General features: G+C 38.0%; 1 protein-coding gene across 6 annotated transcripts in view; it reads left to right on the top strand.

The window, feature by feature from the left end:
* The window catches only part of PDE4D (phosphodiesterase 4D), a 1,416,439-nt gene that overhangs the window by 964,991 nt on the left and 434,204 nt on the right, over nt 1–17,244 (top strand). The gene's annotated exons all lie outside the window — the stretch shown is intronic.

Raw genomic sequence — 17,244 nt, 5'->3', positions numbered from 1 at the left:
AAGCGACATCTTTGCTTTTCAACACTTTAAAAAGGTCTTTTGCCAAGTAAGAAATTTCTCAAAAGCTTTGATGAATTTAAACACTAGAGGGCACAAAAGGGTGTTTTTTTAAGTCAAGAACATTTTTAAGCAGAATACTGTAATTATGACAAAAGGGCTTCAAGGAGAGCCATGTGACCAGTGTGCAAATTTGTCTGAAATGTCATCCTACAGCTCCAGTGACCTCACTGGCCACAAGAACTTGAAGTGGTTGACCAACTTTACGTTGCTGTAATAATAGTCTCATGCCTTTTTTTTTTTATATATATCTTTGCTTCTGGCTATAAACACACAGAATTGAGGACTTATGTGGTGAGATTATTTTTCCGTCCTAGAAGAGCATTTTTTTATTGCTATAGGTTGTAATTTTCATGTGGTGAGAGTCCTTTTTGTGGTAAATAAGTTAAATAACAAAGTAATTTTAAATTACTGTCTATTTAGCTAAGCTTAAAAAATGTCATAATAAAATAATGGATGCAAATGTAGTTTGTTACATTTATTTTTGAACTAATTTAAGGGTTTTCCTTTAGAAAGATGATTAAAAATCGTCAGAGGCCTCAAATCTCAGAAATATTCTCATCCTTTAAAATAGTAATTATACTTAAAGATATTTAGATTATAGAGTTATTTTGAGATATTGAAAGGGTTTACGTTCAAAGGTATTCGCCCCAATCAAAAAAAACAAGCCCGCTGCCCTGGAGTTAACTCCAACTCATAGTGACCATACAGGACAGAATAGAACCGCCCCCATAGGGTTTCCAAGGTTCTAATCTTTACAAAAGCATCTTTGTCCCAAGAAGCAGCTAGTGGGTCCAAACTGCCGACCTTTCAGTTAGCAGCGGAGTGCTTTAACTACTGCACCACTAGGGCTCCTTCTACGCCACAAGAGTACTTTTAATATTGAAAAGCTATATATAGCCTAAGTCCTCCATCTTAAGCTAATGGTTAAATAATAGTAATAAAAATAATATTTGACCCAGCCAATAGAGCCTTATATAGGTGTTAAAAGTATTTTCAAATAGCAAGAAGTGATATGGAAAATTGTTTATAATAAAATGTGAAATGCCAAGCAGATTTCAAAGTTATATACAATAAAACGTCAATTGAATATTAAAATCATATACATGAAAGAGAGTGAGCAAAAGATTTACAATAATTACCTCTAAGTGTAGGTGGTTTCTTCTTTTTTTCTCTTCTGCATTTTCCAAATTTTCTGTAATGGGTATTTATCATTTATTAGTCATAAAAATAAACATTATTCAGACAGCTGCTTTAGCATTCTGACAGCACTTTTTTCTGTGACTCTAGGCAGTTGCTTGTAAAAGTCAGCAGATTTAAGAAAATTATATTATTTTATGCATTCGAAAATCCATGTAAATGAATCATTGATTGTTAGGTAGGCACATCATTACAGTCACCTCGTTAGCCCAGTGGAACGGGTGATTTTTGGGGGGTTCCGGGTTGCACTGGACAAAGTGGTAAGAGGGGCACAGAGGCAGGGAAAAATGACCAGAGGGCAAAGGCCTGCTGGAAAGGCCTAAGGCACTGATAAACTAAAAAGGCACTGATAGTTAACACAAAATTTCCCTCTGTGCCCTCTGGACTGTGGTAAACCCTGCTGCATGCACACACACACACACACACACATTCATTCTTCTCAGAGCGCCTACTTACCTTTTCTCTCCCGTTGAAAATCGGTGTTTCTGCCCTTGCCTTCCTCTGTAAATAGATCCCACTGTAGCGTGTTGTGGAGAAGAGCTAGGGATAGGAAGCAGAGAGTGAAGGATGCTAAACTGGGCTTTGCCAGGAGCACAGAATTTCTCACTTTAAATATTGGAAGAAATCCCCTAAGCAATATTGGCAAGAATGCCATAATAATATACAAAATGAAACCTGTCACTAGTTCTAGTCTAGCTTTCCCTCTTGATTTTTTTTTTTTTTGAGTACCTGTAATTCTTTTTTAAAAACTTAAAACTTCCCTTTCGCTTTATAACGACACGTTTGAAAGGGTGGATATACCATGATTAAAGATACACAGTTGGAGCTTTAAGGCATATTTTCTTCTTAACTCACCATGTACTTGTTTAATAGTTTTCTTAGAGCTTTTGATCCTAGTAACCTGGGTGATTGAAAACTGTGTCCACATCTTTACCTGATAAATAATTTGATGAACTGACTGAATTGAAGAGCTAATTCTATTAAGCAATCCTTATGACTTAAACTCCTCTCCATACAATTTTTTCTTTATTTTTAAATTTTGATCAAATTGGCTTATAACCATCTAACAGAATCAACTAGTTATTTGGAGTTGTTTACAAAGACATGTCTGACATTCTAAAGTTAACTGCCTTATATCCTCAAATGTCAGGGTTATTTTCTTCATTTAAAATTGTTGACCTAAATTGGCTTATAACAAACTAAGAGAATCAATCAGTTATTTGGAACTGTTTACGAAGATATGTCTGACATTATAAAGTTAAACTAGTTTATGTCCTCAAATGATAAGGTTTTTTTTTTCTTCGTTTAAAATTTTTGAATCAAATTTCTTATAATAAATGAAAAAAAAAAAAGTTATTTGGAATTGTTTACAAAAGTGTGTCCAGCTTTCTAAGGTTAACTAGTTTATATCCTCAAATGATAGTTACTGATTTATGTCTATGAAATGTTCTCAAACATATCAAGGTTGAAATAAAGCTCTGAGTAATTTAAGCATTAGCTATTATCCATTGGGGAGAGGGAAAAACGGATGACTTGGCTTATCTAAGCTAGTTACCAAAGGAAATAGCCTTAAATCCCCTCTGGAGCAAAGCAGAATTAAATATTCATTACGCGAAGGAACATCAGGATTTAGAGCAAAATAATGAAATTTCCCTGGAGTCTGTTTCCTAAGAATTTTGTGGCATTCATTTAATGTACGTTTACCAAGCTGTACTGTGCTGGGTTGTCCCAGGGAGACGCAGTCCCAGGAAGTCCCCAGCCCAGGAGAACACTGAGCATATAGCAATCCCTTCCACTCTACAACACACCTTCAGAGAAAAGAAGGCTGCAGTATGTATTATGCCCCAGATAAGAAACAAGTTAAAGAATCTCTGGTAATCATTACAGCTGCCTTTGATGTATTTACTCCTATTTACTCAGACCTATAATTTTTTTTATATCTGACCAGATAACCCAAAGCATATTCATGTCCAACCTTATCTTTTTTTCATGATTTTATTTTAGTTCTCAGCTAACATGAAGGAAAACATCACTGTTAGTGCACTAAGAGAAGGAGTATGGGTCTGAGAATTTCGCACCTGTAACAGGTTCACTTTCAATTCCAGAAAAACTGTGGACAGTAAGAACAAAAACCTTCTTATCTGTGTATGAATAATATGGAATGATATAAAGTCTAAGAACTACATTGAAAAGATGCAAGTATCATTATACATACCAGTGAGTTATTTTTGACATTGGGATAAAGGAAGATTTGAATGGGAAAATTTATTATATTATCTCCCTGGTTCCAGTGTTCCTCTGTTCAAATCCTGATAAAACAAAATCAGAATACTAATTGTTCCACAATTCTCCTTTTATTATTTTACTCTCCTGTTCGGAAACCTTCAATGACTTTTTACTTCTAAATGGAACAACGATTCTATTCATAGCATAGCTTTCAAGGTTTTTCATAGTCACGTTCTAACCTTTGTTTCTTTCCTACCTGTTCCTACAACTGCTGTTCAGAAGACTCTTGCCTCTGAACTGCTATGTCCTCCCCACACATTGGATAAATTATGCTTCTGAAGGTCAGCATCTGCTTGTACTTGTTACAGGACAATACTTGTCACAGTGTTTAATAAATATGTGTTTAATAACTATCCATATTTGTCTCATATTGCTGTCAAACCAGCAAAATCCCTCACTAAACAAATATATATTGAATCCCTACCACTGTCAGGCCCTATTCTAGTTATTGGCGAAACAGCAATGAACAAAGCAACGTCCCTGCTCTAAGAGAACTTATATTTTTGTGGGGGAGATAGACAATACAAAATATGCCAAAATATACAAGATACATAGTATGTCAGATGATGATTAATTCTATGAAGAAAAACAATGCAGAATAAAGAAATGGAAGGAAGGTAGTGCTATTTTAGATTGAGTATCAGAACAGGTAGACCTCCTTCAAATACTGACATGTGAATCTTAACAAAAAGAAAGAAGGATACAGGTATCTGGAGGAAGAGTGTTTCAGGTTGAGAAAACAGCAAGTACAAAGGTCCTGAGGTAAGAGCAGACATATTATGTTCAAGAAACAGGAAGAAGACTAGTGTGGCTGGAGCCAAGTGAACAAGGGAGAGAGGAGAAGAGAAAGAAAAGAGGTCAGCGAGATAGGAGAAGGGCTAGTTGCATGCCCAGGGCTTTTGTACAGTGAGGTAAGGATTTTGGACTTTATCCCCAGTGAAGTGGGAACCTAGTGGAGGGTTTTGAGCAAAGAAATGATGTACATTTTAAAAGGATTACTCTGATTTCTCTGTAGAGACTAGACTGGGAGCAAGGAATATACAGAGAAAATGCTTGAGAAGAGGCCACGATAGTTTGAGCAAGAGAGAATGGTTACCTGGACCAGGGTGGTAGCTGTGGTGGTGGTGAGAAATGATCAGATTCTGGTTACAATTAAAAAACAGAGCTGACAGTATTTGATGATGGATTGGACATGAGATAAGAGAAAAACTGATGAGTCAAAGATGATTCAAGGTTTTTGGCCTGAGCAAATTGAAAAGCTGTGTTGTCACGAACCAAGATGGAAAATTGAGGAAGGAGTAGGTTTAGTGATGGTGTGGCAGGGACAGGAACCAAAAATTCAGTTTGAGCATCTTAAGTTTGAGAGATTTATTTGTAGTAAAGTCTTTCATGCCCCACCTTATTTCCCTTCGTCCTCAAAGTTCACCTGTAGCTGTGGCGGGCAGTTCTTGTATGCCCTATCTGCTTCCCATTTCAGGTGCTGGAACTTTCTCCAGAGCCTAAAGAGCTTGATTAGACTGTGTGCAGGTGGGCTACAATTTAACATTCCCAGGGACAAATGTCAAACATTGAGGGACTAGAGTCAATGGTTAAATACTCAAGGCTTCACATTTTTCACTGGAGCCATTCCAAGGCATGCATGTATGATCCCCACCTCCAGGTTCCCCAGGAAGATGAAGCCCCATTTTCCCACAGCAGTAACATGAGTATTCATATATTTTTTATTGACTATTTCCTTTCCCTGTCCCATTTCCCCACTCTAATTGTGCTTCCTGGAATGACTTCCATGCCCTCTCCCCAAATAAACTACCTGCACCAAGACTTTGCAGGGTCCACCTGGGAGGAATTCAACCTAAGACTATTAGTCATCCAATTGTCAGTGTCTTCGAAGCAGCTGGATATACTATTTTGGAGGTCTGGGAAATGTCAGGGATAAAGATATAATTTTACTATGAGTCGGAATTGATTTGACGGCAATGGGTTTTAGTCTTTTACAGAAGGAGCCCTAGTGGCACAGTGGTTAAGCCCTTAGCTGCTAACCAAAAGTTCAGCAGTTTGAACCCACCAGCAGATTCACAGGAGAAAGATGTGGCAGTCTGTTTCCGTAAAGATTACAGGCTTGGAGACCTTATGGGGCAGTTTCACTCTATCCTATACAGTCACTCTGAGTCAGAATGGACTCAACGGCAATGGGTAGTCTTGACAAGCCTATGTAAAAGCACATTGTCTAGCACCGGAAGATGAGTAGGTTCCTATACATATTTGTTTTCTTCCTTCTGCCTCATGTTGTATTTCCACATGAGCATGATGTTGTTCATCAGTGACCAGTCTGGTTTTCCAGCAGTGGCCGTGGCAGTCTTTCTAGATAGAAGTAGCTTGAGGGGTGTTGACAATTTTGTTGGAAGGAAGGAAGAGAATCTTAGGGACTTGTCTTGACCCTGTGTATGCTTTCACTGCATGTTTATTTAATATCATCACATGCAAGTAAAATTTTGCTGAAGATAATTCAAAAATGGTTGCAACAGTACATCAGCAGGGAACTTCCAGAAATTCAAGCCAGATTCAGAAGAGGATGTGGAACCAGAAATATCATTGCCGATGTCAGATTGATCATGGTGGAAAGCAAAGAATACTAGAAAGATGTTTAGCTGTGTTTTATTGACTATGCAAATGCACTGGACTGTGCTAATCATAACAAATTGTGGATAACATTTCAAAGAATGAGAATTCCGGAACACTTAATTGTGCTCATGTGGAACCTGAACATAGACCAAGAGGCAGTTGTTCGAACAGAACAAGGGGATACTATGTGGTTTAAAGTCAGGAAAGGTGAGTGTCAGGGTTATATACTTTCACCATACTTATTTAATCTGTATGCTGAGCAAATATCCAAGAAGCTGGAGTATATGAAAAAGAACGAGGCATCTAGATTGGAGGAAGACTCATTAACAACCTTCAATACATTGCTGACACAACCTTACTTGTTGAAAGTGAAGAGGACTTGAAGCACTTACGGATGAAGAACAAAGACTACAGCCTTCAGTGTGGATTACACCTCAACATAAAAAAAAAAAAAAAGAAATATTCACAACTAGACTATTAAGCATCATCATGATAAATGGAGAAAAGATTGAAGTTATCAAGGTTTTCAGTTTACTTGGATCCACAATCAATGCCTGTGGAAGCCACAGTCAAGAAATCAAAGACGTTGCATTGGGCAAATCTACTGCAAAAGACCTCTTTAAAGTGTTAAAAAGCAAAGATGTCACTTTGAAGACTAAAGTTAGCCTGACCCAAGTCTTGGTATTTTCAGTCATCTCATATGTATGTGAAAGCTGAACAATAAATAAGGAAGATTGAAGAATTGATGCTTTTGAATTATGGTATTGGCAAAGAACATTGAACATACCATGGACTGCCAGAAGAATGAACAAATCTGTCTTGGAAGAAGTACAGCCAGGATGCTCCTTAGAAGCAAGGATGGTGAGACTTCGTCTCACATACTTTGGACATGTTATCAGGAGGGACCAGTTCCTGGAGAGGACCTCATGCTTGCTAAAGCAGGTGGTCATCAAAAATGAGGAGGACGTTCAACAAGATGAATTGACACAGTGGCTGCAATAATGGGCTCAAACATAGCAATGATCATGAGGAAGGTGTACGACCAGGCAGTGTTTACTTCTGTTGTACATAGTATTGCTATGAGTCAGAACCGACTCCATAGCACCTAACAAGAACAACATGTTTATTCGGGGTAGTTTAGGGGAAATAAGTAGAAATTATGGAGGGTACCCAAGCCATTCTTTGGTGCTACCATTGGTTTTTAATAGAGGTAGTCCCTGACTTAGGGCAGGGTTCTGTTCCAGCTACTCCATCATAAGTTGGTTCTGACATAAGTACCTTTTTTTTTTTACTTTTGATTATTATTGCCTTTTTTATCAGTATCTTTGTAAATCCAATTTTTGAACATCTGAGAATGATAACATCAGCAAATTATGGACTGCAGCATTGTATGTAGCATGTATTATTAACAAAGAAGTGTAAAAAAAAAAAACCCAGATGGTTGCGAGTTGAGTTCGTTGTTACTCCGATACGTCATAAGCCAAGAACTACCTGTAAAGGTTATGGTGAGTCACACTTTTTCCTAACTCAGCTCAGGGGTCAGAAGCACATTTTTGTATGATGGCTGAGCAGGAAAGTGGACTGAGGTGAATGGCACCCTCATCAACAAGGCAGTATAACCAGCCACTGACTAAGTGAAGACGGTACTTACTTTCCCATCAGTTGTTCAGTTCAATGTGAGAACAAGTTATTCTCATGTTTTGAGTCAGAATATCAGGGAAAGCACAGCCCTTCTTGCATATACTGTATCATGTTCCAGAGAAATCTCCTTTTTTTTGAAAGCCTCCAGAGTCTGGAACCATCTGGAATGTTTTTTCCTGCCTAGCAGTTATCCAGATAATTGAAAATCAGTGCAGTTGTTTATGTGAATAAGAAGTTTATTCTAATTAGACAGCTAATTCAAGCACATAAAAATGTCTCTAATTGTCACATTATTAAAATTTCAATACCTTTTTATCAGTGGATAACATGTGAAGTTTCAAGTGACTGACACATTCCCAAATAGCACTCATACTAACATTTCGTATGTAAATGGTTCCATGTATTTAAGATAAATGGACAATATTTGATTTTTAATATAGTATTCAATTTTCTTTTGTCAAATGGGAAAACAACATTCATCAATGCAAAAGAGCAAGTTTCTGAAGTAGTGTTCTTTTGAAAGTGCTACCATTAAGAAACACAAAATCCCTGGGTAGTTCAAACGGTGAACAAGCTCAGCTGCTAACCAAAAGGAGGTTCAAGTTTTCCCAGACACACCTCAGAAGAAAGGCCTACTTTAAACTAATTCTGAAAAATCAGCCGCTGAAAACCTCGTGGAGCACGGTTTTACCCTGATACATACGGGGTCATCAGGAGTTGGAATCAATTCGATGGCAACCGCTAATAAAAAACACAGCCACGTGGAATATGTATGTGCATGTTTTAACATAAGCAAAGTAGAATACCAGGTCTGTGTGCTACCCATGTGTAGGCTCTACTGGACCTGGAAGCCAGCCACCTGATGATGAAAGCTAAGTGAATGCCCTTTCTCCCTATTTGAAGCTCTTGAATCAATTAGGGTGAAAAGTGCAGCCATGAACGCCTTTCTTCACAAGGGGGCACTGTACAAACATTTAGGTCTTTTCATAGAAGAGAATTTCTTGCCAGACTGGGACTAAGTGGTTCTCTTTAAATCTGTAAAGATTTCAGCTTTTTTCTCTTTCTTTTTCCTGGCCCTGTCTCTTCTATCTCTGGGAGGCAGGCTGCTCTGTCCTCTCTAGCTATAAATCTGCAGACCACATGATGCTGTTGCTAATTTGATTTTAAATCATACCATCAGAGATGTTAAATGATATGCCTGTTTAGCTGGCTTCCCGGCCCTCCTCTGACCCCTAAGCATGTCAGCAATGTGTAACATATCCATGTGCCATATTTAATCTAATAGGAATTCCAGTATTTTTATTCATAACCTTTGGTTAAAATCTAATTAAACTAAAAACTTCTCGTGGAAAAAACAAAATTTGACCAAGTTTTTTTCATAACATATCTAATTTCATATTATAAAATTAATCCGTATTTGTCATAGAAAATTTAAACATTACAAAAAAGAACATTGACAAATGCCTATGATTCCACTACTCAGAGATAACACTCTCCACATTTGGTAGATATTTTCATTAACTGGATTTAATTGGTAAATGGTTTTTAGGAGAAATTAGATTCTACTTCAGTATTTGCAACATTATAATACCCTTCTTAATAATAACATCTTCTTGAAAATGCCACTCTGTGCTTTTTATCGCTATATTTGCTATTTTTACTGCACTTCTGCCTTCACTAGGTTGTAGTAGTATTACCCGTACACATCTTTAACTGTACCTGACAAGCCTCGTCTGAACCTGAGATGCTCCACACCCCTCAGCCTACCTGAGAGCACCAGCTTCTTACATGTCTCTCAGCAGTACTCCTTCCTTCCTGAATTCCTTGTGAGTGTACAGCTCCAGACATGAGCTGAAAGTGTTCAGTAATCATAGTGAGTTCTTCAGTTTCATGGAGACTAAACTTAGGTTTCCTCTGTCACTCCTGTAGTGTCATTTGACCTTGACCTGAATCTCAAACTGCTGAGAAGGTAGCAAGCTGACTTTTACCCCAGCATATCAGAAATAATAGATAAAACAGATTCACTGAAGTTTTTTTTTTTTTTCCAATTTATTATAAAACTAGTCTGTTTTTTGCTCATAACAAACTAGGCCAACATTTATATAATATTCATTTAAAAATCTAAGAAACCAAAAAATAAAACCCACAGAGAAATCAGCAAGTTCCCTTTACTTATATATCTCCTCATTTGTACATTTTTTTGGATATTTTGTACAGTATCATTAACTGTGGAATGCTCCCAAGCCATTCCATTCTCAGCCACCTCACTGAACTCCTGATTTAACAAGAATTATCCTACCTTGAACAATTCAGAAAGCATATTCAGAAGAGGACAAGTCTGAAATAAAGGCTCATGTTTGATGGTTTTTACTCATTTAAATAGATACTGACTTTTATAATGCACAGTCTTTGAGCATATCCTAAACATTTGCTTTTTATCTTTATTGTTGTTATAATAGTTAGGAATTCAAATTTATTGTGTGCTTTGCATGACAAAAATAAACACATTGTATTTGTCTGTACAGAGTCCCCAGGTAGTACAGTTAATGTGCTTGGCTGCTGACTGAAAAGCTGGAGATCTGAATCCAACCAGAGACACTTGGGAAGACGGGCTTGGTGATCTACTTCCAAAAAATAAGCTATTGAAAACAATATGGAGCGCAATTGTATTCAAACACAAATGGGTTCACAGTGAGTCCAAATAGACTCAACTGCGACTGTATCTTTGTCGTTACAAAGTCAACCCTTTAAAATAGACTAAATAGGAAAGCACAGAGACTTATAATTTAGCTTCAATATAAGGCACAATTAATAAATACTATTCTAATGAATCTCATTATAAGAGTGCAGTTCCCATTTCTCAAGTCTAATATGATGATCATTTGTTAAGAAGTAATCTCTTAAATGCTACTGACAGAATCTACGTAGTAGATACACAAGTGTTCACTAAAATTGTTTCAACCTTTCTGTATATTTAAATTTTTCATAATAAAATTTTGGGGAAAACCAATCTTTTTTTTTTTTAATGGTAAGACCCATAACCTAATTTTTTTTTTTTTCCTGAAGCAAACTTTATTTGCTCCATCATGTTTGTGTTTGGGAAATCTGAAATTCTGCTCATCCTATTCCAGGGCTCATTGCTCTGTTTATGACACACTTGCATGCTTGTTTTTTTCTTTACTTCTAAAAGAAAAATACCAAGGGAAGGTTTGTCACTTTTAATGTCATGAGCACTGTTGATGCATCTTATTGAGAAAAAAATCTTACCATTGTAGGTTATAGAGATGTTTGTGCAAGGCGACATCCTTTCCCTGTTGCAAGCTTCTTTGTGAGATGGGGGAAGGTTCTTTCTTTTTGTGTCTGCAGCCACTAACACAGACTTAGACACACTGTAGACATTAAATACGAACTTTGTTATTTATAAATGCATCTTGGCTGCACCCCTCTCAGTTTAACAGAATGTTAAGAATTGACTGTCAGAGGAGAAAGGGGGTGTTCCTCAAGCCAGGTGTTTCAAAAGGTATTTTACCAAAAACATCTCATTTGATTTGCTTTTAGCATTGATGATCTGAAAAATGACATTCTTCTTAATTTTAAGTACATTTTTAAATATATAAGACCTGCAACATAGTGGAAGTAGTAGTAGTAGGAGTGTGAGTAGTGTCAGATCCTGTGTAACTTCACGGGGGATAATGAGAATTAAGATCAGCTCAAGATCTCTATGAGTTGGAGGTCAGACAACTCCACCTGCCAACCTTTATCAATTCTGACACCAGCTTTCCCTCCCACGGCATGCCCTGCCTCACTGCCAGGTTTCCTAATCTGTGGCAATGGCCACACAGAACTCATAGACCACATTTACAGTTAAGCGTTTATTAAGGAACAGAGTACAACTTGGGATCAGAATCAACAGGGTACAACTGAGGATCAGGATCAAGATCAGGAAGCATACAGGCAAGCCCCTCCTCTTAGTGTGGGACAACTCTCTCAGCTCCTCCCACCCCCCTCAGGACAGACCCCTCTCAGCTGTGCTGTCTGTCGGCACTAGCTCTACCACTTGTCCCCTTCCAGGCCTCTCTCTGACTTCAGTGTTATTGCCCTTGACCATGTTACAGCTCTTTTAGGAGATTCCCTGCCTCCTTTCTCTCTCTCTCATTCTCTCTGTTTCTCCTCTTCTTTCTTCCTTCTGCTTCTTTTCATGCTTCTTTCTGTCTGCTAACATCTGTGGGACTGGCTGCTTAAATATACAAGTCCCTTGTCAGTTTCAAGGCATGGCATTCCCACCAGGGCCACAAACCGACCAATCCCCTCTTGGTAGGTCACAGACACTTCATTTGCAAAGTAGGCATGGCTGGGATACAACTCACCTCATTTGCATAGTCTATTGACCAATTCCTGCAAGGTGCATACCAATCACAGGGCAGGCTGCAGTCCAGGATCAGACAAAAAGTATTAAAACCGAATTGCTTACAGTTTACCCAGGAAATGTCAGTCAACCTGGAGAAGAGTAACAAATCCTCTGGGGTAGAAAACTAGGGCAAAAGTAACTCCTCAGGGATTAGGGGAAAAATCTCTCAAGTTGTTTTTCCAAAGAACCAAGGCAAAAGGTCACATAAAGGACCTCATTTCACCTCAGACCTCATGTCATTTTCCACTTCGATAAATATTTTATGTTCCTTCTTTTCCTACTGCCTTGATACTTCATAAGCCTTGAGTTGTGTAGTTTTCAATTTATTCAGCTCTGAGCTTTATATGGGCATTAGTTGTACTCACCATTGATCACCAGCATCTGGCATAGCACCTGACACATAGTAGATGCTTAGTACATATTTTCCAAGAGGAAAATTATTGAACATATTGGCAGAAGGAAATAGGGTGAAAGGAGGGAGTGAAAAAGAAAGGGAGGAGGGAGGGAGAAAGAAAAGGAAAAAGGGAGGGAGGAAAGAAGGAAGGAAAAAAATGAAGGGAAGACAGAAGAATTAGTCATCAAACAAAATTTCAGGTACAAACTAGCATATTATATTTTAACTTTTAGCTCCATTGTTTCAAAGAATTTCATGATTTAGTTAGGGCAACTCTTAGAATATCTATAAAAATACTTCCCACCTCCTTATCTCTCATACAATAGTGCTTAAAATTCCACAGTTATAGTTTTGTTTCTTTGACTGCAATTTGTGTTATTTTCAAATGTAAATTCAATCCCTTAAGAGTGATCCATAACTTATATATCGAACCCATCAAAATAGGTTCAATTTAAATCAGAATTTTGCTATAAACCTGTGCTTTTACTTGATATCACATCACCTGACCAATGAGATAACAACTGTGTCTTCTCACATTTACTCCTACATTTTTAAGGCAGTAAGTTTAATACAGGATGTCCCTAATTTAGAAATCATTTGGTCTCTAAAATTTAGAGGTTATCCAGAGTTTTACTCAAGGTCCAATTACCTACCACTTACCAAGCCTAGGAAAATCACTTAACTTCGCTGAACCAATAGAAGTAAAATGAGTGGTTGAAAGGAAGCAAGAGCCTGCCCTGTTACCTTATTAATGGTCTAATTGTGTAAATGTCATAAATTCCTTAGGTTGTTTGAGGGATAGGTAGAAAAGGATGCCCTGTGTTATGTGTATCCTGTTACAAAACAAAAACAGATAATAAAAATAAACACTGTTTCTTAAACCAAAAGTATCCCCCAAAGTCTTCTTTAAACCAAACGGTTGTTGTTGTGTTGTTTTGTTGTTGTTACGTACCATCGAGTCAGTTCTGACTCACGGCAACCCGACGTACAAGAGAACAAAATGCTACCATGTCCTGTGCCATCCTCACAATCCTCACTGGGTTTGAGCCCATGATTGTAACCACTGTGTCAATCCAGCTTGATGAGGGTCTTCATCTCTTTTGCTGACCCTCTACTTTACCAAGCATGATGCCCTTTTCCAGGGACTGGTCCTTCCTGATAACATGTCCAAAGAACATGGGACGAAGTCTTGCCATGCTGGCCTAACTTGTGAAGAATGTCTGCCTTGTTCATTTAATCTGTTTTAAGATATGGAATCTAATTGACAACAGCAACTCAAAAGAATAGGTAGGAAACTTAGTGATCAGTGAGTTTATGTTAATGAGGGAAGAACGATTTAGAAAAGGAGGGTAAGAATCATTGTATAGCTTGAAGAATGTGATCAATGTCACTGAATTGTACAGTAGAAATTATTGAATTGGTGTATATTCTCAGCAACAAAAATAAATTAAAAAAAGAAGAAAAGAAAATTTTTTTCCTCAGTTACTTAAATACCGATATTTCTATTTCAGCCCCTAGTGAATTGCTACCATTGATTGTATGGCTTGAAAAGTATTTGTATCTCTTTCTATGTATAATATACAGGGAGAAAATGCACAGCAATACACAGTGTGCACAAAGACTGATACTGTCACATCCCCTCAAGCCTTCCACTCTCTGCCAGGCTCTGTCTCCCTCTGCTCCTGTGGCTTTCTCCTTATCAAATGTACTCAGCTCTCACCTGCGTTCTCGGTCCCACCCCAGGCCCTCAGACCAATCTTGTCCCTAGAATTAGGAATTTAAAGAGCTTGGGTAAGCCAGCCACAGTGTAGACAAGATCTGAAGACATCAGCACTGACTGGGACTCCTATCTGTTATGTCAGCCAAGTCACTTACCCAGCCTCAGCATTCTCATCTATAAAATGGTAATGATGTTTATCTCCAAGTTTGTTATGATTAAGTAAAATTATATAACTGTTGTTCCTGATGCCTGTTCCTTCTCCTGTGGAAATCCAAAACTTCCTTCAGGGCCTAACTTTCCAAGGAAAGGGACCTCTCCTTATTCATTCCTTCTACGCACATATTGGTTAAGAACACAGGTTTTGCAATCAGGGACAACTCAATTTTAATATCCGATCTGCCACTGCGTCATCATAGGAGCAAGTTACTTCAACTTTCTAAGCCTGTATTTCCTCCTTTGTAAAAAGGAATTAAAGTAATACAAAGCTCATACATATACTATGTGAGGATAATACAACATATGTTAAGCCCTTAAAAAAAAAAAAAAAAAAGCCCTTATCACAGAATAAATGAGTGGTTGATGCCATCATAAAATATGGAATTAGAAAAATCCTGATTTTATGGCAATGTTTGGTCCGTAGGCTCAATCCATAAATGAGAAGTGTCGGAATAAATAGGTGGTTCTGAGGCTGACGGAATGGGAAGGTCAATCAATCTTCTCATTCACTGCCATTGAGTCGACGCCCCACACAGAGAAATGAAACATTGCCCAGGTCTGCATCTTCCCATGACCAGCTGCAGATCAGGGCATTGGGATTCATAGGGTGGTCACTGCCTGAGTTTCAAAAGCAGATTTCCTCTAGTCTTTCTTAGTCTGGAAGCTCTGCTGAAAGCTGTTCGGCATCATAGCAACATGCACGCCTTCACTAACGGATAGGAAGCAGCTATGCCTGAGGTTCATTGGCCTGGAATCGAACTAGGGTCTCCTGCATGAAATGTAAGAATTCTACCATTGAGCTACCACTGCCCCCTAATAAATGTAGACCCTAACAGATGCATCTCCAGAATTAGCAAAATATTGAACACTGTCATGGAAAAAAATGCACAGTGCCAAAGTTGAATATATGAGATTCTTAGGCATTCTTGGAATTTGGGGTCTTTTGTCTTTCTTCCAAGGAAACAATGTTGTTTCTCAGCCTGGTAATTCCATCATTGCTTTTGCTTGTTAACAGAGTTCTAAAAAACTGAAAGAAGTAATTTCTGTCCTTATTTGGCTTGTGGTCAACAAAAAGGGCAGCGTGTGTTGGAACCAGCGTTGCAAATGTTTTTGCAGTTAAACAACCTGCTTTCAGAATCCCATAAATTTTCAAAAAATAGATGGAAATGTTTATTTACTGAAGTCCAGGATTTTGAACAATTGGGAAAAAATTCCATAAGCTAATTTTAGTAGAATTCCTTGCTGCTTATTTTTTTTTAAATTCTTGTAAACAAAAACCAAATAGGGCCTTCATGCTGCCATTAAAACGTTAAGATTCTGTTATATGATTATCCTTTAAAATATAACAGCTTGATATTCTATCTTTGGGCACTTAGGGTAAAGACATTTAAAATGGAGTAGAGAAAACATTACCCATAAAAACTGAGGACTGTTATACCTTTTTAACCTGACATAATGGTATACCTAATGAGCATATTCATGAGATGACCCAGTATAGACGACAATTTTGAAAACCGAAAGTATTTCTAACAGTATAAAAGTAGTTCTCCTGCTGTTATTGCTAGGTACTATTTCTGACTCACAGCGACCCTATATACAACAGAATGAAAACATTGCCTGGTCCTGCACCATCCTCACATTTCTTGTTATGTTGCAGCCACTGTGTCAGTCCAGCTCGTTGAATGTCTTCCTCTTTTTTGCTGACCCTCTATTTTACCAAGCATGATGTCCTTCTCCAGGGACCGGCCCCTCCTGGTAACACATCCAAAGTATGTGAGATGAAGTCTTGCTATTCTTGCCTTTAAGGAGCATTCTGGCTGTACTTCTTCCAGGACAGATTTGTTCGCTCTTTTGGCAGCCTATGGTATATACAATATTCTTTACCAACATCATAATTCAAAAGCATCAATTCTTCGATCTTCTTCATTGCTTAGCTTTCACATGCATATGAGGCCATTGAAAACACCATGGATTGAGTCTGGCGCACCTGAGTCCTCAAAGTGACATCTTTGCTTTTTAACACTTTAAAGAGGTCTTTTGCAGCAGATTTTCTCAGTACAATGTGTTGTTTGATTTCTTGACTGCTGCTTCCATGGATGTGGATTGTGGATCTAAGTAAAATGAAATCCTTGACAATTTCAATCATTTCTCCATTTTTGGTGTGGAGATGTTGCTTATTGGTGCAGTCGTGAATATTTTTGTTTTCTTTATGCTAAAATGTATCTGGACTGAAGGTTATAGTGTTTGATCTTCATCAGTAAGTGCTTCAAGTCCTCTTCACTTTCAGCAAGCAGGACTGTGTTATCTGCGTATCGTAAATTATTAACGAATCTTCCTCTAATCCTGATGCCCTGTTCTTCTTCATATAGTCTAGCTTCTTAGATTATTTGGTCAGCATACAGATTCTCGTTGTTGTTGTTAGGTGCCGTCGAGTCTGTTCTGACTCATAGTGACCCTGTGTACCACAGAACGAAGCACTCCCCAGTCCTGCGCCATGCTCACAATCATCGTTATGCTTGAGCCCATTGTTGCAGCCACTGTCTCAATCCATCTTATCGAGGGTCTTGCTCTTTTTCGCTGAGCAGAATATAATCTTCAGTTGGGCTTAAAATTTTGTGTGACATTTTTAAAATGCTTTCATATCTCTTACCCCAATTTAATCCTCTCAACAACTCTTTGCGATAGCCCTCACTGGATAAG

This window comes from Loxodonta africana, chromosome 2 (assembly GCF_030014295.1).
Source record: "Loxodonta africana isolate mLoxAfr1 chromosome 2, mLoxAfr1.hap2, whole genome shotgun sequence".
In the NCBI taxonomy this organism is placed as follows: Eukaryota; Metazoa; Chordata; class Mammalia; order Proboscidea; family Elephantidae; genus Loxodonta; species Loxodonta africana.
The sequence above is the reverse complement of the archived record's forward strand: the minus strand, read 5'-3'. Positions and strand labels throughout refer to the sequence as shown.